Below are 21266 nucleotides of genomic sequence, written 5' to 3'. Positions count from 1 at the left end.
GTCTGTGCTATTCTGGATAGGGGTTTACAGCAGTGAACAAATCAAAGTCCTTGATGAAACATATTCAGGAATTCAAGTTTATGTGGTATAGGTAAGTATGTGGTCTGGATTATCCCTTAGTAGAATCTCTTCCCTTAAGCATTCATTCAGTAACTGGTTCAGAAATGTGCATGTGTCTTAGATGGGGTTCCCTAGAAGCAGAGCCTGAGGCAAGGATTCAGATGTAAGAAAGACAGGGAGTGTTCTCAGGAGAAACTTGCAAGGAAGTGAAGGAAGTAGGATAGAAGGAAGAGAAAGAAGACAAGCAGAGAGCTGGTTTCAGGTAAAGCCCATGTTTGGCTTGATTTTGTATATGGAAGGAGAAGCTTGCCTCTGGAATATAAATTATGTTACAGTTTTTCTGCCTTGAGGCAAGGGAGTTGCCTTTTTATAACTTGTTATCTGTTAGTTGTTGGTCTAGAGATAGAGGCTGTGTTACCTTCCAGGCATCCCTGAGCTAAGAGGTTCTTATCAGCCTAGGGCATTAACTTCATTAAGTTAAGGTCACAGGTTTAAGCTGCTGGCCACAACTTTGAAACAGCTCTAGGTGGTCTGACGAAGTGTAAGGAAGGGAGGGAGTACACCAGCTGACAGAGTGAATCTGAGTAGAGCACTAAAAGAATCTACTACTGCATGTGTCCCAATCAGGCTAACCTTATACAGTGAGAGTCTGTTCTGGAACTTTTCTGTTGGAACCATTGGGAAAATAATCTCTCCTTTTGCTCATTGTGAAATTAGTATGATGCATGCCTGCAGCTGCTTAAGCCCACAATGAGTCAACTGAGAGGAAACAAGTTTAAAGAAATAAGAGACAGGGCAGCCTGGGTGGCTCAGTGGTTTAGTACCGCCTTCGGCCCAGGGCGTGATCCTGGAGTCCCGGGATCAAGTCCCACATCAGGCTCCCTGCATGGAGCCTGCTTCTCCCTCTGCCTGTATCTCTGCCTGTCTCTCATGAATAAATAAATAAAATCTAAAAAAAAAAAAAAAAAAAAGACATAGAGACAGAATTATAATGACATTGTTTGAACCTCACAACCAGCCATACAATCAGGCACATGGCCTTGGCAGCAGGTGATGCCCATTTAGGCAAAGTGTGAAGGATGATGAGTCCCAGGAGCACAAATATTTGAAGGAAGGGCCAACAGGTGCCTGGGTGGCTGAGTTGGTTAAGCATCTGCCTTTGGCTCATGTCATGGTCTCTGGCACATCTGGGGCCCACATCAGGCTCTCTGCTCAGTGGGGAGCCTACTGCTCCCTCTCCCTATGCTTGCCGGTCTGCTTACTTGTGCTCTTCCTGTCAAATAAGTAAATCAAATCTTCGAAAGAAAAAAAAAAGAAGCCCACAAAAAAAAACGGAAGAGCAAAGAAGCTCTTATGGAGGATGTTGAGAGGTCAGAGAAGTAGGAGCCAAATACAAGATGAGGTTTTGAGCCTATGTCAGTATGGCTTGCATAAATTCCTTTGTGAAATTAGTTTTGTGAAATGTTTTCGGGTGGCACATTCCCCTTTTTCTGGATCTTTTGGAACTGTGAAATGGACATGTGTGTATTTTTGTCTTCATGCCAATATCCCCTTCTTGGAGATTCTGATGCCTTGTATAGCTCCTGCTCATCCTATAATCCTACCTCTTCTGGGTTAATTTTCTTAGAACCAATGAAAACTAGGGGCACCTGGGTGGCTCAGTTGGTTAAGCTTGTGTCTTCAGCTCAGACAATGAGCTCAGTCGGGGTCCTGGGATCAAGCCCCACATCGGTCTCCCTGCTCCGTGGGGTGCCTGCTTCTCCCTCTACGTCTGCCCCCTCCACTCCTGTGCATGCTCTTTATCTCTATCTCTATCTCTATCTCTATCTCTATCTCTATCTATCTATCTCTACCTCTATCTCTATCTCAAATGTATAAATAAAATCTTTTAAAAAAAAACCAATGGAAACTAACCTAAAGGCAACCAAATTCTCAGGATTATTTGAGCTGAAAAGCCCAGAGATTGTCTCTGATAGACATTTTTACTAAAAAAGCCGTACAGTGTGGGCCTAACTCAGCACAGGGACAAACCAGCACCATAACCAGTAGGAGGGCAAAACAATGGCAGAAGAGACCTCTTGGAAAGACAGAAGAAATTGATCCTCACAGAGAAAACGGATGAATAAAGCAACTACAAAAGCAGCAGAAACCAAGAGTCATGCAACTTCACGAGAACTAGAAGGGTAGCTTCCTGTCCTGACTTTTCTATTTTCAATCCTGTATCACCTGCACAGCTTCATTTCCTGCCCCCATCTGCTTAAGACATTGTCCACTGACCTCTTATAATAATGTGTCCTTCACAGAAGCTAACTCAAGTGGCCTTCTGTTCTATTACAAGTCCTTTCTGAAATATGAGACCGAATCCTTATCGCATCTATGTGGCCTGTTAAATGGTTGTGCATTACGTTTAGACCATATCATAGATTGATTTATTGGTACCAGTTCTTTATCTTTGCCTGTATCCACACACTTTGCCATGTGACTTTGAAGTTCCTCTCATTAGAGGCAGAATGTATTTCCCCTTACTGTGTGAAAAGCCTCATAACTTGTTTTGGTCAAAAGTACATTAGTAGGTATTATACAAGCAGAAGCTTCAAATATGTTTATGCTGTTGGACCTGCCCTCTTATACCTCTGCCATCACCATGAGAAAAACTGTCCCCAGGCAGCTTTTGGCCCATCAGCCTGAGCCCCAGAGAGAAGACATATGTAGCATATCTGAGTCTTACTCTTAATGAGCAGCCAAGCACAGGTGAACCCACAGCTTGAAGCAGAGCCAGCCAACCATATCCAGTCTTGATCAGTCAACTTCCAGACACGCACCTGAGAATAAATGAATTTGGGATGATTTGCTACACAGAATTATTGTGACTATAGCCCACTGATAGGTACACTGACAATTCCTGGAATATTCCAGCCCCGCAATGCTATTATACCTTTCCTACAGTTACTGAAATTTCCTTGGCCTTCCCCTCAGTTCACCAGGGGACCCGTGTGGTGGGCCAGCTTTGTACATCAGGCCTCATAGTATTCCAGCTGTCATGAGGCTCCACTGGACACATAACTTTGGTTCTCCTCAGGGCTCACTCTAAAAACATCATTCTTAGGGAGCCTGGGTGGCTCAGTTGGTTAACCATCCAAGTCTTGATTTCAGCTCAGGTGATGCTCAGAGTCATGGGATCAAGCCTGCATCGGGTTCGTGCTCAGCGCACAGTCTCTTTGTCACTCCCCCTGTGCTCCTCCCCCTGCTCTCTTTCTCTCTCTCATATAAATAAATAAAATCTTTAAAAATAAAAAAACAAACAAAACCCCACAGCATTCTTCAAGCTCATGGCTCAACCCTAACAAGCCCTCATCTATAGCAGGTGCTAAATTTTGAAGCCTAACTGTAAAGCAGTGCCAGCTACCTTCTTTCTGCCGCAGCCAAGAAGAGATAGTTAAGACGGCTACTAGACACTATTAGGTAATTTACATAAATTATTTCATTTAATCCTCATAGTAAGTCTTAAAATATGTATTGTAAAATGATATGTTATCTCCATTTTCCATTAGAGATTGAGAGAACTCGAGTGGTGTGTCCAAGGTCATCTAGCTGGTTAATGGAAGAAGGAATCAGGACTCAGCCTTCTACATCCTAGTTGATGTTCTTTCCTCTGCATAGGTCCTAAATCCCAGTGTATCTAGTGCCCTTCAGTATACATCAATTTAACTTAGCTAGGAGGGGACCCAGTAGTTGTGGATTCTGATTTTCTTACTTCAGAAGAAAGATTAAGTGAGATTAAGGTGGCAGAAGATTGGGAATTAGAATCCAAACCTCATGACTAAAATTGAGGACATGTTCAGGGCACTGGGCTGCCCCAGCTCTTGGAAAGGACTAAAATTCCATTGCCAAGGAAAAACCTTATTTAACAACCTTATTTAATAAGGTCAGCCACACTATATAAGAGACACACAAAAATTGTCTGGTGATTGTCCAGTGTATTCCAGTTTTTGGAGCATTTTCACATCTAAGATATATCCTTGAAGACTCCCCCAGCCCTGGAGATTACCAATTCCTGTGCCCTGTACCAATTCTCCCTGGACTCTCAGTGATTGAGTGGCCCATTCAAAACAGAATTTGAGACAGGATGAGGGCCAGCTTTTGTGCTGACCGTCAGTTCTGCCTCTTGGCTACATGCAAGCTGAGAGAGGCCCCTTCTCAGAAGCTGCAGCTGCACTCTGCGTGCCGGCTGGGCTGCACTCAGCCTCTGTTGGCTCTTTCTGGCATTTCAAGGAGCTGCCAGCAGGCTGAGGGCCAGAAGAAGATCCCATTAAGGAATATGAAACATATGCTTCACTGTTCCTTTGTTGCTGTTAAGAAGACTGAAGAATTAACCATAAGTGAATTTCTGGAAGTGAACAAGCATAGTACCAGAATCAAAAGTGCAAGAGGAAACACCAATTAAAAGAATTACAAAATCCAAACTTGAAGCAATTGTAAAGTTTCAAGCTGTTGGGCAACTGGCTAACTTGCAATGACTTCTCTCTCCCTTCTTCGTAACTCCAAATTTTGAAAATGCTATTAAAAAAAAAGAAAATGCTATTTTTGAGTCATATCCTCCAAATATTAACAATATTTTTGCAAGACTAGTTAGTGATGCATGAGAAATTCCAATAGAACTTTAAAAAATTGAAGTTAAGATTCTCCAACTGTATTTTTACTCTTCTTCTTCTTCTTTTTTTTAATTATTAGTTTCAGGGGGAGATTTTAGTGATTCATCTGTTGCATATAACACCCAGTCCTCATTACACCAAATGTCCTCCTTAATGCTCAACACCCATTTATTCCTTCCATGTCTCATGGTTTGCTCTTCTTAAATACACCTGGACAGCTGGGCCATTCAGTTCTGATGAGTTTCTCCTTTGTAAATGTCATGGATATGTCATGGTGAATACTAGTCGGAGATCCCCTTCAATGTAAGATTGCTTCCCCAACTGCTAGAACTGCTATTGGCAGTCTTTAGCGATCAGTCCCTTCAGCGATTGTCTCCTCTGTAGAGATTAGCCTCAACCAAGATCAATTTTTCAGACCTGGCCATACCCAGTAAATAAAGATGCTGAAAATAAAATTCTGGCCACTTCAACCTAACTTTGGAAAACTCTGAAGGGTCATTTTCACTGAAACTCCTTTGAGGGAGCCAAGGCTACGATTGGGCTGGCATCGTAGCTTGATTTCTCCCTCTGTCAGTTTCATTCCCTTTCCTTTAGCAGGAATTGATCCCAAGGTCACTTGCCAGTAAACATCCAGCACACTGAATTCCCTCTTAGATCCACTTCCTAGAAAATATATTTGAGATAGTAAACTGTTTCTATATTTTTTCAACTTTTAAGTAGACATTTTTTTAGAGTAGGTCTAGGTTCACAGCAAAATTGAGCGGAAGGAAGAGGTATTTCCCATATACTCTTAGCCCACCACACATGTAGCTTCCCCCACTATCAAAATCCCATAGTAGGTTGGTTCGTTTGCTGCAAATGATAAAGCTATACTGACATATCATCATCACTCAAAGTCCATAGTTTATATCAGGGTTCTGTAGGTTTTGACAAATGTTTAATGACAATATCTACAATTTTATTGTCATACAAAACAGTTTCATTGCCTTAAAAAAGCCTTTGTGATTCTGATGCAATGAAACGCGGGACACCTGCTGCGAAACATCCCCGATGTTTATAGCAGCAATGGCCACAATAGCCAAACTGTGGAAGGAGCCTCGGTGTCCATCAAAAGATGAATGGGTAAAGAAGATGTGCTTTATGTATACAATGGAATATTACTCAGCCATTAGAAACGACAAATACCCACCATTTGCTTCAACGTGGATGGAACTGGAGGGTATTATGCTGAGTGAAGTAAGTCAATCAGAGAGGGAAAAACATTATATGTTCTCATTCATTTGGGGAATATAAATAATAGTGAAAGGGAATATAAGGGAAGGGAGAAGAAATGTGTGGGAAATATCAGAAAGGGAGACAGAACATAGAGACTCCTAACTCTGGGAAATGAACTAGGGGTGGTGGAAGGGGAGGAGGGCGGGGGGTGTGGGTGAATGGGTGACGGGCACTGAGGGGGGCACTTGACGGGATGAGCACTGGGTGTTATTCTGTATGTTGGCAAATTGAACACCAATAAAAAATAAATTTATTATAAAAAAATAAATAAAAACATGAGGAAATAAAGACCAAAAACAAAAAAAAAACAAAAAAACCTTTGTTCTCTGCCTATTCAGACCTCCTCCATCCTTTATCTCTGGCTACTACTGATCTTTTACTGCCTCCATAGTTTTACTTTTTCCATAAATAATGTGAGATAGTTGGAATCATGCAGATATAGCTTCTTTCACTCAATAATATGCTTTAAGCTATTTCCAGGTCTTTTCATGGCTTGAGCTAATATTTTTAAGTATTGAATAATAATCCACTGTCTGGATGTACTACAGTTTATTTATCCATTCATCTCCTGAGGAATATCTTGATTGCTTCCAAGTTTTTTTTTTTTTTTTGCTTCCAAGTTTTAGAAATTATAAATAATGCTGCTGTCAGCATTCCTATGCAGGTTTTTTGTGAACATAAGTTTTCAACTCATTTGGATAAATACCAAGGAGTGTAATTGCTGGATCATATGGTAAGAGTATATTTAGTTTTGTAAGAAACTGCCAAATTGTCTTCCAAAGTGGCTGAACCATTTTGCATTCTAACCAGCGATGTAAGAGTGTTCCTGTTGCTCCACATCCTTGTCAGCATTTGGTATTGTCAGTGTTCCAGATTTTGGCCATTCCAATAGGTGTATAGTGGGATCTCATTGTTGTTTCAGTTTGCATTTCCCTGGTGACACAGGATGTAGAGCATCTTTTTTTTTTAAGATTTTATTTATTTATTCATGAGAGACACACACAGAGAAAGAGAGAGACAGAGGCAGAGACACAGGCAGAGGGAGGAGCAGGCTCCATGCAGGGAGCCCGACATGGGACTTGATTCCGGGTTGGATCAGGCCCTGATCAGTGCTAAACCGCTGAGCTACCCAGGCTGCCCTAGAGCATTTTTTCATATGTTTGTTTGCCACTATATATCTTCCTTGTTGAGATATCTGTTAAGGTCTTTGGCTTATTTCTTATTTGAGTTGTTTGTTTTCTTATCTTTGCATTTTAAGAATTCTCTGTATATTTTGGATAACAGTCCTTTATCAGATGCGTCTTTTGCAAATATTTTGTCCCAGTCTGTGGCTTGTCTTCTAATTCTTTTGATGTCTTTTGCTGAGCAGAAGTTTTTAATCTTGATGAAGTTCAGCTTATCAATTATTTCTTTCATGGATTATATTTTTGGTGTTGTACCGAAAAAGACATCACCTATACTCAAGGTCATCTAGGTTTTCTCGTCTGTTATGATCCAAGAGTTATATACTTTTGCATTTCACATTTACTTCTGTGATCCATGTTGAGTTAATTTTTTATGAAGGATATAAGATCTGTGTCTAGATTTTTTTTAACCTATGGATGTCCAGTTGTTCCAGACCGTTGACTGAAAAGACTATATTTTGTTTATTTTACCACCTTGGCTTCATGTCAAAGATCAGTTGACAATATGAGAGTCTATTTTTGGTCTCTCTATTCCGACCTATTTGTCTTTCTTTTGCTGATATCACACTGTCTATGAGATTTGTCACAGCTTTACTGTTAGGTCTTTAGGTTGGGTGATGTCAGTCCTCTTAATTTCTTTCTTTTTTTTTTTTTTTAAAGGTTTTATTTATTCATGAGAGACACAGAGAAAGAGAGGCAGAGACACAGGCAGAGGGAGAAGCAGGATCCATGCAGGGAGCCTGATGCGGAACTCCATCCCAGGACTCCAGGATCACGCCTTGAGCCAAAGCCAGACGCTCAACCGCTGAGCCACCCAGGCATCCTGTCAGTCCTGTTTCAATATTATATTGGCTACCCTGGGTGTTTGTCTTTCCACATAAACTCCATTTGTTTATGGCTTTAAATTCTTAATTGTATTTTTATAGCTTTATTGAGGTATAATTGACATAAAACTGTGTAAGTTTAAGGTGTACAATTTGATGATTTGATATACATACATATTGCAAAATGTGTGCCACAATAAGGTTAGTCAACACACCCTTTGCCTTACATAATTACTGTTTTGTTGTTATTGTTTGTTGAAATATGATTGATACACAATATCACATTAATTTCAGTGTACAACATAATGATGTGACGCGTTTATACATTATGCTATCCTCACTACAAATGTAGCTACCATCTCTAACCATACAGTGCTGTTACAATATCGCTGACTATATTCTCTATGCTGTACATTTTATTACCATGACTTACTCATTCCATAACTTAAAGCCTGTATCTCCCAGTCTCCTTCACCCATTTTACCATCCCCATTGCCTTCCTCTCTGGCAACCATCAGTTTGTTCATTTTGTTCTCTGTATTTAAGGATCTTTTTCTGCTTTTGTTTTGTTTTTCAGATTCACATATGAGTGAAATCGCATGGTATTTGTCTTTCTCTGATTTTACTTAACATAAAACTGTCTAGATCCATCTGTGTTGTCACACATGACAAGATCTCATCCTTTTTATGGCTGAGGGATATTCCAGTGACACCCCACATCTTCTTTATCCATTCATCTATCATTGGACACTTGGGTTGCTTCTACATCTTGGCACTTGTAAATAATGCTGCAATAAACATACCAGTGCTTGTATCTTTTTGAATAAGTGTTTTTGATTTCTTTGGGTAAATACCCAGTAGTGAAATTAACAGACTGTATGGCATTCCTAGTTTTTTGAGGAACCCCCATGTTTTCCACAGTGGCTGTACCAATTTATATTCCCACCAACAGTGCACGAGGGTTCCCTTTTTTCCTCATCCTTGTTAACACTTGTTATTTCTTGTCTTCTTGATCCTAGTCATTCTGACAGGCATGAGGCATATTTCATTGTGGTTTTCATTTGTGCTCCCCCGGTAATTAGTGTGTTAAGCATATTTTCATGTGTTTGTTGGCCATCTGTATGTCCTCTTTGGAAAAATGTCTATTCAGGTCCTCTGCCCATTTTCCAATTGGATTATTTGTTATTTTGGTGTTGAGTTGTATAAGTTCTCTACATATTTTGAATATTAGCCTCCTATTGGATATATCATTTGCAATTATCTTCTCCCATTCAGTAGCTTGCCTTTTCATTTTATCTATGGTTTCTTGTTGTTGTTCTTATGATGAGAACATTTAAGATTTATTCTCACTGTATCTTTCAAGTACATAATACAGCATTGTTAACTATGGTCACTATGGTTGTACATTAGATACCTAAAACTAATTCATCTTATAAGTTTATACTCTTTGACCAACATTTTTCTGTGCTTCCCTCACTCCACCCCCTGGCCACCATCAATCTACTCTCTATTTCTACGATATTGATGTTTTTAGATTTCACATACAAGTGAGGTCATACAGTATTTGTCTTTATCTGTCTGACTTATTTCACTAAGTATTCATCTATGTTGTTGCAAATGGCAGAATTTTTTATGGTTGAGTAATATTTTATATAGTTGTATATGTATGTGCATACACACATATTTTCATTCATATGTTGATGAACACTTAGATTGTTTCCATGTCTTGGTTACTCTGAATAAAGGTGTAAAATCATGGGAGTGCAGATATCTTCTCAAGATAGTGATTTCATCTCCTTGATCATTTTTTAATTGGATTATTTGTTTTTTTTTTCCTAGGAGTTGTATGAATTCCTTATATATTTTGGATATTAACCCCTAATCCGACATAGTACTTTCTTCCATTTTTTAGGTTACCTATTTATTTATTTATTTATTTATTTATTTATTTATGCTGTACAAAGGTTTTCCTTTTCTTTTTTTAAGATTTTATTTTTAAGTAATCTCTACACCAAATGTGGGGCTCAAACACACAACCCAGAGATCAAGAGTCACACACCCAACCAACTGAGCCAGCCAGGTGCCCCTGCAGAAGTTTTTTTTCATTTGATGTAGTCCCACTTTTTTATTTTTGCTTTTGTTCCTTTTGCTTTTGGTGTCATATCCTAAAAATCAGTGCCAAGACTGATGTCAATAAGCTTTTTCCTGTATTCTAGGAATTCTTCTAGGATTTTTATAGTTTCAAAGCTTATGTATAAATCTTTAATCCATTGTAAAGCAGTTTTTGTGAGTGACGTAAGATAGGGATCCAACTTCACCCTTTTTAAAAAATTTTTAAAAATTTATTTATTTATTTATGATAGTCACACACAGAGAGAAAGAGAGAGAGAGAGAGAGAGAGAGAGAGAGAGAGAGAGAGGCAGAGACACAGGCAGAGGGAGAAGCAGGCTCCATGCACCGGGAGCCCGACGTGGGATTCGATCCCGGGTCTCCAGGATCGTGCCCTGGCCCAAAGGCAGGCGCTAAACCACTGCGCCACCCAGGGATCCCCTCACCCTTTTTTTTAATGTGATGTGAATATTCAGTTTTCCTAGCATCTTTAATTGAAGAGATTATCTTTTTACCATTGCATATTCTTGGCTCCCTGTCAAACAGTAGTTGACACTATATGTGTAGGTTTATTTCTGGACTCTGAATTCTGTTCCACTAGCTCATGTGTCTGTTTCTATGCCAGTATCATATTGTTTTGATTACTAGAACTTTGTATTATAGTTTGAAATCAGGAACTGTGATTCCTTAAGCTTTGTTCTTTCTCAGGATTGCCTTGGCTGTTATGGAGTCTTTAGTAGTTTCAAATTAATTTTAGGGTTGTTTTGCTATTTCTGTGAAAATACCATTGGAATTTTGATAGAGATTCATTAAGTCTATAAACGACTTTGGATAGTATGGACATTTTAATATTAACTTTTTAAATCCATGAACATAAGAGATCTTTCCATTTGTTTATATCTTCTTCAATTTCTTTCATCAATATCTCATAGTTTTTGGTAAATAGAATTCTTATTTCCTTGGCTAAATTTATTCTTAAGTAGTTTATTGTTTTTGGTGCTATTGTAAATGGGATTGTTTTCTTTATTTATTTTTCAGATAGTTCATTGTTAGTATATAGAAATGCAGCTGATTTTTGTAAGTTGCTTTTTGAGATATTGTTGAATTAATTTATAGTTCCTAAAGATTTTGGTGCTATCTTTAGGGTTTTCTATATATAAGATTATATCATCAGTAAATAACGACAGGTTTACTCCTTCCCTTCCAGTTTGGATTTCTTTTATTTCTTTTTCTTGCCTGATTGCTCTGGCTAGGACTTCTAGGATTGTGTTAAATAGGAATGGTAAGACTGGACGGACACCCTTGTCTTGTTCCTGATCTTAGAGGGAAAGCTTCAACCTTTTTATCACTGAGTTTGTGGTTAGCTGTAGGTTTGTCACTTATAACCTTTACATTGTTGAGATATTTTTCTTCTTCTTCTTTTTTTTTAAAGATTTTATTTATTTATTCATGAGAGACACAGAGAGAGAGAGAGAGTCAGAGACACAGGCAGAGGGAGAAGCAAGCTCCACACAGGGAGCCTGACGTGGGACTCGATCCCAGGACTCCACGATCATGCCCTGGGCCAAAGGCAGGAGCCAAACCACTGAGCCACCCAGGGATCCCCGAGATATTTTTCTTCTATACTCAATTTCCTAGAAGTTTTCATCATAAAAGTATACTGAAATTTGCCAGATGCTTTTTTCTGCGTCTATTGAGATCATTGTAAAATTATTATCTTTCATTTTATTGATGTGGTCTATCATATTTTTATTTGTATATGCTGAACATTTTTTGTATCTAGAGATAAATCCCACTTGATCATGATATATGATCTTTTTAGTGTGCTGTGGAATTTAGTTTGCTAATATTTTGCTGAGAATTTTTACATCTATATTCATCAGGGAGGGATATTGGCCTGTAGTTTTCTTTCCTTGCAGTATTTTTACCTGGTTGTAGAATCAGATGAATACTGGCCTTGTAAAATGAGTCTGAGAGTATTCCGTCCTCTTCAATTTTTTGGAAGAATTTGAGAAGCAGTGACATTAATTCTTCTTTAAATATTTTATTGTATTCATTCATGAAACCTTCTGGTCCTGGGCTTTTCTTTGTTGGGAGGATTTGATTATGGATTCAATCTCTTTCCTTATTATTAGTCTGCTCAAATTTTCTATTTCTTCATGGTTCAATCTTGATAGGCTAACTTTTTAGGAATGTGTCCATTTTTTCTTAGTTGTCCAATTTGTTGATGTATAATTTTTCATAGTAGTCTCCTTTGATTCTTTGTATTTCTTTGATAACAATTTAAATGTCTCCTCATTCATTAATAATTTTATTTGAGTTCTCTCTTTTTCTCTTGGTAAATCTAGCTAAGGTTTCTCAATTTTGGTTATCTTTTCAAAAACCAACTCTTAGTTTTATTGATCTTTTCTATTATTTTTCTGCTTTCTTTTTTTGTTTGTTTTATTTTTTTATTTTGTTTTTATTTATTTATTTTTATTTATTTATTTATTTATTTATTTATTTTATTTTTCTGCTTTCTATTTCATTTGTATCTGTCCTGATCTTTGTCATCTCCTTCATTCCGCTAACCTTGGCCTTACTTTGTGCTTCTTTTTCTAGTTTCTTTAGGTGTAAAATTATGTTGTTAATTGGAAATCTTTCTGTTTTTTTCTTAATGTAGGCATTTATCACTGTAAACTTTCTTCCTATCACAGCTTTTGCTATATACCATAAATTTTGGTATGTTGTGTTTCTGTTTTCATTTGTCTCTGGGTCTCTTTTTTTTTAAAATTTTATTTATTTATTTACTCATGAGAGACACACAGAGAGAGGCAGAGACATAGGCAGAGGGAGAAGCAGGCTCTCTGCAGGGAGCCTGATGTGGGGCTTGATCCCAGGACCCCAGGATCATTCCCTGACCCAAGGGCAGACACTCAACCACTGAGCCACCCAGGCGCCCCTGTCTCTAGGTATCTTTTTACTTCCCTTTTGGTTCCATCTTTGGCCCATTAGTTGTTCAGGAGTATGTTGTTTAATTTTCACATTTTTGTGAATTTTCCAGTTTTCCTCTTGTTATTTATTTCTAGCTTCATACTATTGTGAAAAAGTAGAAAGGTCAGAAAAGGTCAGAAAAGATACTTTGTATGATTTCAGTCTTTTTAAATTTGCTAATTTTCCAGTTTTCCTCTTGTTATTTATTTCTAGCTTCATACTATTGTGAAAAAGTAGAAAGGTCAGAAAAGGTCAGAAAAGATACTTTGTATGATTTCAGTCTTTTTAAATTTGCTAAGATTTGTTTTATGACCTAACATATGATCTCTCCTGGAAAAATGTTCTATGTGCTCTTGAGAAGAATGTGTATTCTACTGCTATTAGGTGGCATATTTTGTATATGCCTGTTAGATCCATTTGTTCTAAAGTATAGTTCCATCCAATGGAAACATCCAATGTTTCCTTATTATTTTTCTGTTTGGATGATCTTTCCATTGTTGAAAATGGGGTACTGGAGTTTCCTATCACTATTGTATGATTATCTAGTTCTCCCTTCATACCTGTTAGCAATTGCTTAATACACTTAGGTGCTCCAATATTTGATGCATATATAGAGTGAGCGAGTGGAAGGGGCAGAGGGAGAGAGAATCTGAAGTAGGCTCCATGCCTAGGGCAGAGCCCCAGGCGGGGCTTGATCTCACCACCCTGAGAATATGATCTGAGCTGAAAGCAAGAGTCCCGACAGTTAACCACCTGAGCCACCCAGGCACCCCTCTTGTTACAGTTTTTGATTTAAAGTATATTTAATCTGATATCAGCATAGCTATCCCTGCTCTCTTTTTGTTTCCATTTGCATGGAATATCTCTTTCCATCCCTTCACTTTGAGTTTACATGTGACCTTGAAGCTGAAGTGAGTCTCTTATAGGCTGCGTATAGTTGGTCTTTAAAAATCTCTTCATGGGTGCCTGGGTGGCTCAGTTGGTTAAGTGTCTATCTTTGGCTCAGGTCATGAACCCTGGGTTTGAGTCTGCTTCTTCCTTTCCCTCTGCAACTTCCTGCCCCATTCGTACTTTCTTTCTCTCAAATAAATAAATACAATCCTTAAAACTCTATTCAGCCATTCCATGCTTTTTGATAAAAGCATTTTATGTATTTCCATTTAAAGTAATTATTGATAAGTAATGACTTAGTATTCCCATCTTATTAGTTGTTTTCTTTGTAGTTTCTTTGTTCTTTCTTCCTTTTTTGCAGCCTTCCTTTATGAATTAATGATTTTACATAGTGGTGTACTTTGATTCTCTTATCTTTATCTCATGTATATCTACTATAGGTTTTTGTTTTGTGGTTACTCTGAGGCTTACTTGAACTATCTCATATCTATAATAATCTATTTTAAGTTGGTGACAACTTCAACCATATACAAAATCTCTATCTTTTTACTACCTCCTTCCATTTTATGTTTTTAATGTGACAACTTAACATCTTTTTTTTTTTTAAATAAGCATTTTTTTTTAATTTATTGATTCAGAGAGAGAGAGAGAGACTGAGAGGCAGAGACACAGGCAGAGGGAGAAGCAGGCTCCACGCAGGGAGCCCGACACGGGACTCAATCCTGGGTCTCCAGGATCAGACCCCGAGCTGCAGGCGGCGCTAAACCGCTGCGCAACCGGGGGTGCCCTGCGCCACCGGGGGTGCCCAACTTAACATCTTTTTACATTGTGTATCCATTAATAAATTTTTGTAGCTATAGCTATTTCTTTTATATATATATATATTTTTTAAAGATTTATTTATTTATTTATGATAGACATAGAGAGAGAGAGAGGCAGAGACACAGAAGGAGGGAGAAGCAGGCTCCATGCACTGGGAGCCCGACGTGGGATTCGATCCCGGGTCTCCAGGATCGCGCCCTGGGCCAAAGGCAGGCGCTAAACCGCTGAGCCACCCAGGGATCCTGGATAATGCTCCTGGACCTGATAATGAAGCGAATGGAACGATGTGTAGACAAATCCTGGATTCCTGAAGGAGTGGTCCGATCCAACGGTCATACCTCCACAGATCACTTGAATGAAGCAAAGGAGAAGGGGATCTGTGGCTGTTGAAGAGTCCAGTGAGCTACATAGTAACTCAAGTGGCCCATGTCTGTGATCTTCTCTATGGGTGATACATAGCACAGAGAGTGATGAACAGGCATTGTGTACAAATGGCTTCTACTGTCCCACTTAGGATCAATAAAGCATTTGGTTTTATGATTTTAAAAAAAAAAAAAGTAGTTTTTTTTTTTTTTTTCCATTGTTCTTGCAGTACTTTTATTTGAAGGCTTTGTCAAAACTACAGCCTTTCACGAAGTATTCTGAGAAGGGAGAGGCAGAAAGGAGGAGCATGGGAGAAATCTAACGTGTCTGCTCTACTAGCTCACGTTCGGGTTTTGTTTTGTTTTTGTTTTTTTTTTAACATTTAAATGATATATTTGAAGCTGAAAGTGCTGTCACAGGATAGGCGTTTGCCTTTGCATCTCCCACACAAATCTTGACGATGGGGCCTTTTGGGGTCAACGTGGCGGAGTTTTACTGCGCAGGAGCATCTAGTCTGTTTACAGCTTTGGCAGGTGATATCCTCCACCCGATAAGGGTTATAAGACTTCTGGCAAGTTCTGCAGAAGCCACCCAGGGATCCCCGCTATAGCTATTTCTAATACTTTTGTTCTCTAGCCTTTATTCTAAAGTTAAGTAGTTGCAAATCACCATAGTACAGTATTAAAGTATTCTGAATCTGACTGTATGTTTACTTATCTTTCCAGCGTATTGTATATTTTCATGCTACTAATCAGAATCCTTTTGCATCAGTTTTAAGAACTCCTTTAATCACTTCTTGCAGGCCTAGTGGTGATGAACCCCTCAAATTTTTTTGTTTGTTTGGGAAAGTTTTTACCTTGCTTTCATTTCTGAAAGACAACTTTACCAGGTAAAGTATTCTTGGTATCAAGCTGTTTTTTTTTTTTTTTTTCCCAGCACTATGAATATATCATCCTACTCTATTGGCCTGTAAGATTTCTTCTGAGAAATCCATCTATAGCTTCATGGAGATTATCTTACAGAAGAGAATTATTTTTTCTCTTGTTACTTTAAAAATCTTTTCTTTGTATTTGTGTTTAAACGAGTTTTTTAATAATGTGTCTTTGAGAAAGTTGTTTTGGATTGAAATTTTGGGACGACCTATTAGCTTCATAAACTTGGATGTCCAAATTTCTCTCCAGGTGTGGGAAGTTCTCAGTCATGATTTGAATAAGCTTTCTACTCGTTTCTCTTTCTCTTCTATTTCTGGGATTCCAACAATGCATAGATTGTTTATCTTAATGATATCCGAGAGGTCCCATAGGCTTTCTACATTACCTTTTTAAAATTGTCATTGTTCTTCTAACAGGAAAATGTCAGATGATCTTTGAGATTGTGGTTTTTCTTTCTGCTTGGTCCAGTCTTCTGTTGGAGCTTTCTATTGATTTTTTTCAATGCTGTCATTGTTTTCTTCAACTCCAAAATTTGTGGGAATTGTTTATGTTTTCTTTTTGTAGAACTTCTTATTTTGTATTGTTTTCCTGATCTCATTAAATTGTCTCTGTGCTCTCTTGCAGCTCTCTGAGCATCTTTAGAACAGTTATTTTGAATTATTTATCAGGAAATTCATATATCTCTATGTCTTTGTTTTCAGTTACTAGAAGTTTAATGTTTCTTTGATGGTGCCATATGTCCCTGATTCTTCATGATCTTCATTCATGACCTTGCATAGGTGTTTGCACATTTGAAGAAGTCACCTTTTCTAGACTTTATGGACTGACTTTGGCAAGGAAATACCTTCACTTGTGGATAGGGGCACACTGAGGCATGCTGTGATCTCAGGTCTAGTGGTGAGGGGTGCCATGTGTGGGGGCATGTAGCAGTCCCAAGTCCAGGGGGACACAATGACAATGGCTCAGGCAGCTGAGATCCATAGCATCAACAACTGTCTGATCTTTGGTGAATGCCATGAAGTGTCTACAATGTCTGTAAGGACTATTGGGTACTTCTAGGCCCACTAATTAAAGATCACTGGTAATGGCTAGAGCCAGTGGTATGCACACATCTTGTAGGGGCCAGCTATAGGTGCCTGTGTAGTGTCAGAGGCTGGTTGCAGACACATTGATAGTGGCTAGGGCCAGAGCCAGCAGCAAGGACCAGAGCAAACTTCAGGCATATTAGCAGCTGGGGAGCAATGGCTGTCGGTATGCACTTCTGTGGCCACAGTCTAACCACAAACATGCACACAACAGTGGATGCTGGTGACAGGAGTTGAATCAGTGGTGTACAATTGCACAGCTGGAGGAACTAGCTGGAATTAGGTGATTCCAATAGTGCAGACCAGTGACAAGAGACAGGGTTTGATCGGTACCAACATGCAGCTTCGGAGGCTCTTGCTTTTGGCCTGGATTCTTGCAGCTGCAGGTGCATGCCAGTGGAGGCTGATGACAGGACACAGACCAGCAGGGTGCAGGCACCTAGCTGGAGGGGCTAGCTGCAGATGAGTCCAGCAGCATCAGCCAGTGACAGGAGATAGGGCCAGGTCTAGGTCCACAAGCAGCTTTGGGGACCTTGGCCTTGTCAGCATGCACTCCTGTGGCTACAGCAGTTTGCCATAGGCACATGAACAGCTGTGGAAGTCAACCCCAGGGTCCAGACTGGCATCTTATACTCATGAAGCTTTAGAAACAGAGGCTGACTACCAGTGTGGATCTTGGGCTGGCAGGCTTTAGCCAGGGGCAAGGGAAGGAATCAGAAGGGATGCCTTCGAGTGTGAAAACCTGTGGGGCAAAAGCCACTGGAATCTGCAAGACATCTCAGTGGCTATGCTGGGCATTGGTTTCTGCAGTTGCAAAAGCTACTAAAGTCTTCTGCAGAGCAGGTCACTAGGAACCACATGGTTCCCACTGCATGGCTGTTACTGGTAGCCCTTGCTCTTTTTCTTTTTCCTAGCCATCTGTGTATGTCTCAGTTTTGCCAGGCTCTGGATGGGGTGAAAGTGAAGTGGGTCATTTATGCATTGCCCCCAAAGGCTGAGGATGCTGGTTGTTCATCCCACTCTCCCTTTACTGAAGAGTTACACCCTTTCTAGCTGGGGAGTTTGCTCCTGGCACTAAGCAGTGCTGGCCTAGGCAATGGGATAATGTAGGCAAAATGAAACTGTTCTTTCTTCTCTTTTTGTACAGTTGTCCTCAGGTTTTTTGTTCCACTCTTGCTAAAGTTTCTTAAGTGGACTCCTGAGCTCTCCCAGAGCTATTTCTGTTTGTGGATACTTGTTTAATTGTCAATTTGGGAGTAGGGGATTTCAATGTTTGGTCTACACTGCTATCTTGGTGACATCACCCCTTATACTATTTAGAATCAGTTTGTCAATATTTACCAAATAACTTGCTGGAATTTTTATTGGGGTTGTGTTGACTCTATAGAGCAATTTGGGAAGAACTGTCATCTTGAACATGAACTAGCTCTTCATTTATTTAGTTCTTTGTGGATTTCTTTCATTAGAGTTTTGTAGTTTTTCTCATATAGACGTTATCCATATTTTGTTAGATTTATTCTTAATTATTTCATTTTGGGGGTCCTAATATAAATGATATTATTATTTTTTTTTTTTGATATTATGTTTTTAATGTCAAATTTCACTTGTTTGTCACCACTAGATAAAAAAGCAATTGACTTTTGTGTATTAACCTTGTATCCTTATTTTAATTGCTTATTAGTTCTAAGAGAACTTCTGTTATTGATTCTTCCAGGTTTTCTATATAGGTAATCATGTCATCTATGAACAAAGACAGTTTTATTTTTTTCCTTGCCAAGACATGTCTTTTATTTCTTTCTTGTCTTACTGCATTAGCTAGGGCTTCATTCAATATGATTTCAAAAACCAGTGATGAAAAGGGAACATATTTGTCTTGTTCCTGATTTTAATGGGAAAACCTTTAGTTTCTCATCTTTAATATCCTGTGTAAGGTTTTCATAGATGTTCTTTATCAAATTAAGGAAGTTTTCTCACTATTCCTAACGTACTGAGAATTTTTATCATCAACAGGTACTGGATTTTGTCATGTTTTTTCTCCATCTATGGCCATCTGTAGGCCAAAGAGATGTCTCTTGGAGGGAAACAAACAAACAAACAAAACAAAACAAAACAAAAAACACTTTACTGATACCTTAATCTTGGACTTCTAGCCACCAGAATTGTGAGAAAATAAATTTCTGTTGTTTAAGCCACTCCATTTGCAGTCCAAGTAAACTAACATATGGGCTAGTATTAAATACCTTTTGAATGACCCTCACTCACTAGTAAATTATCAATGTTCCAGTTATAGTGTGGTATATTTTGAGTCTTATATTGTCCTTGTCTATATCAATATCCGATATTCAATCAGCCAGAAAGTTAAATACAGAAATTCTGACAAATTCTAGTTCATAAAAATTCCATCAAAAAAAGTTTTTAAATGTACCAAGCAGTTATAACTATAAACATTGTGTTACTAAGTACATTCCCTAAAGGCAGGGATGAGAATAAAATTACCTGCTTATAATTATTCATATGTAATGATGGCTAAAATATTCAACAGACTAACCTACAGATCTATATCTTTCAAATCATTTTTTCCACTACCCACATACTTCTATTGCCAGGTTCATACCTGTATGAAGGTTCATACAACTTCTATTGCCAGGTTCATACCTGTATGAAGGTTCATACAACTTCATATGGCAATCCATCCTCTAACTGCACTTTCATATCATGATCCCAAGTAAGTCAGCATATCAGGCAAACAGGAGTTTTTTGGAAGCCATTTCTAACCCAGGATAGCAAGTTAATAAGTTGCTATATATGAAATTGACTAACAAGCATATAAATACACTTCACTAAATTCAAACTATTTCACCAAGTCACCTCCTCTTAACTAGATCCCCAAAATACTCATAATCATTCCACACTACACAATTCAAGAAGTATGACATAGGAGAATCAAAAATGGAAAATCAATCTCTTATTTTTACAAGGTTTACAAAAATATATCTCTATTAAAACATACTGCTAGGGTCCTTCCTGGAGCTCTGAAAGAGGCCTGCGTATGTCAGGATCTCTGAAGCTTAAGCTCTAATGGTTTCACAATAAATCTGCCTCTGCCATTGTGAAGGCCTTGATACTAATGCCGATCAGGAGCTCATCAAATGGCCCTCTGACCTACCCGCTCCTACTGCCTACCTAATTTTCTGGTCTTTTCCCTCTCAGATTAGTGCAAAATCCCACTATAACATTATTGAAATCAACAGATACTTCAAGAATTTCTGCCCTCTGTCTGTGCCCAAAGCCCTGTTCTGATTAGGTTTATTGTGTTCTTCTTGAGTCTCTTTAGTTTGCATTCTGCTCTCCCCTCACTATTGTCACTGTAGGAAGTGTCAACCTCTGTTTATAATTCTAGATACTTGAATAGACCTTGAAAGAGGAAAAATCACAGAGGAAGCAGAATCTAGGTGACCAAGGATGGGAAACATAACATGGCCAGAAACATAACAGCTTAAATCAGAAAGAAGAGCTGTGTGGTTTTAAAATATTATCTCTTTTTAATTTATTTTATTTTTATATTAAATGTGCTCCTTGTGAAAAGTAAAAATAGCATAGTTAAGTTTAATATGAAAAGTAAGAATCTCCCCTGCTCTGAAGCCCTAATATTTACCCCATAGTTAATCATAACCATGGTTAGGTAATTTCCTCTGCTTGTATATTTGAAGGATTGGTTTTAAGAGAAAGATGATGACTCTGGCTTGAGACACGTTTTGTTGAGGATTATGATCTTACAACTTGGTGGCAATGTTCCAAGAAACAGCTGGATATTTTAAATAGGCATTGGAGAAGTGAGAGCTAATGAAGTAGATCTGGGATTTTTCTTCTTGCATTGTTAATGGTGTGAAAGTGAGAGAACTGTGAGAGAGAGAAATGAGAGGTAGGGGGAAAAATACAGAGCACAATTCTCAACCATAGGCAACATGGGCATTTCAGAATGGCTAATAGAAAGTAAGGCACTTGAAGGAGACAAAAACAACAGTCAGCGAGGTAAGAAAAGTTGAGAAATGCTCTTGAGTTTTACTGACATGTAAACTCTGTTTCCCTGTGAAAA

General features: G+C 38.6%; 1 protein-coding gene across 1 annotated transcript in view; it reads right to left on the bottom strand.

Annotated features, from left to right (window-relative positions):
* The window catches only part of SLC35G2 (solute carrier family 35 member G2), a 64350-nt gene extending 61538 nt beyond the window's left edge, over positions 1-2812 (bottom strand). The window contains exon 1 of the mRNA XM_041733659.1: positions 2789-2812. The gene's annotated coding sequence lies outside the window, so the exon portion shown is untranslated. The remainder of the gene's footprint in view (positions 1-2788) is intronic.
* Positions 2813-21266: the final 18454 nt, after the last annotated feature.

The sequence above is a fragment of the Vulpes lagopus genome, chromosome 19 (assembly GCF_018345385.1).
Source record: "Vulpes lagopus strain Blue_001 chromosome 19, ASM1834538v1, whole genome shotgun sequence".
Classification (NCBI taxonomy): Eukaryota; Metazoa; Chordata; class Mammalia; order Carnivora; family Canidae; genus Vulpes; species Vulpes lagopus.
The sequence above is the reverse complement of the archived record's forward strand: the minus strand, read 5'-3'. Positions and strand labels throughout refer to the sequence as shown.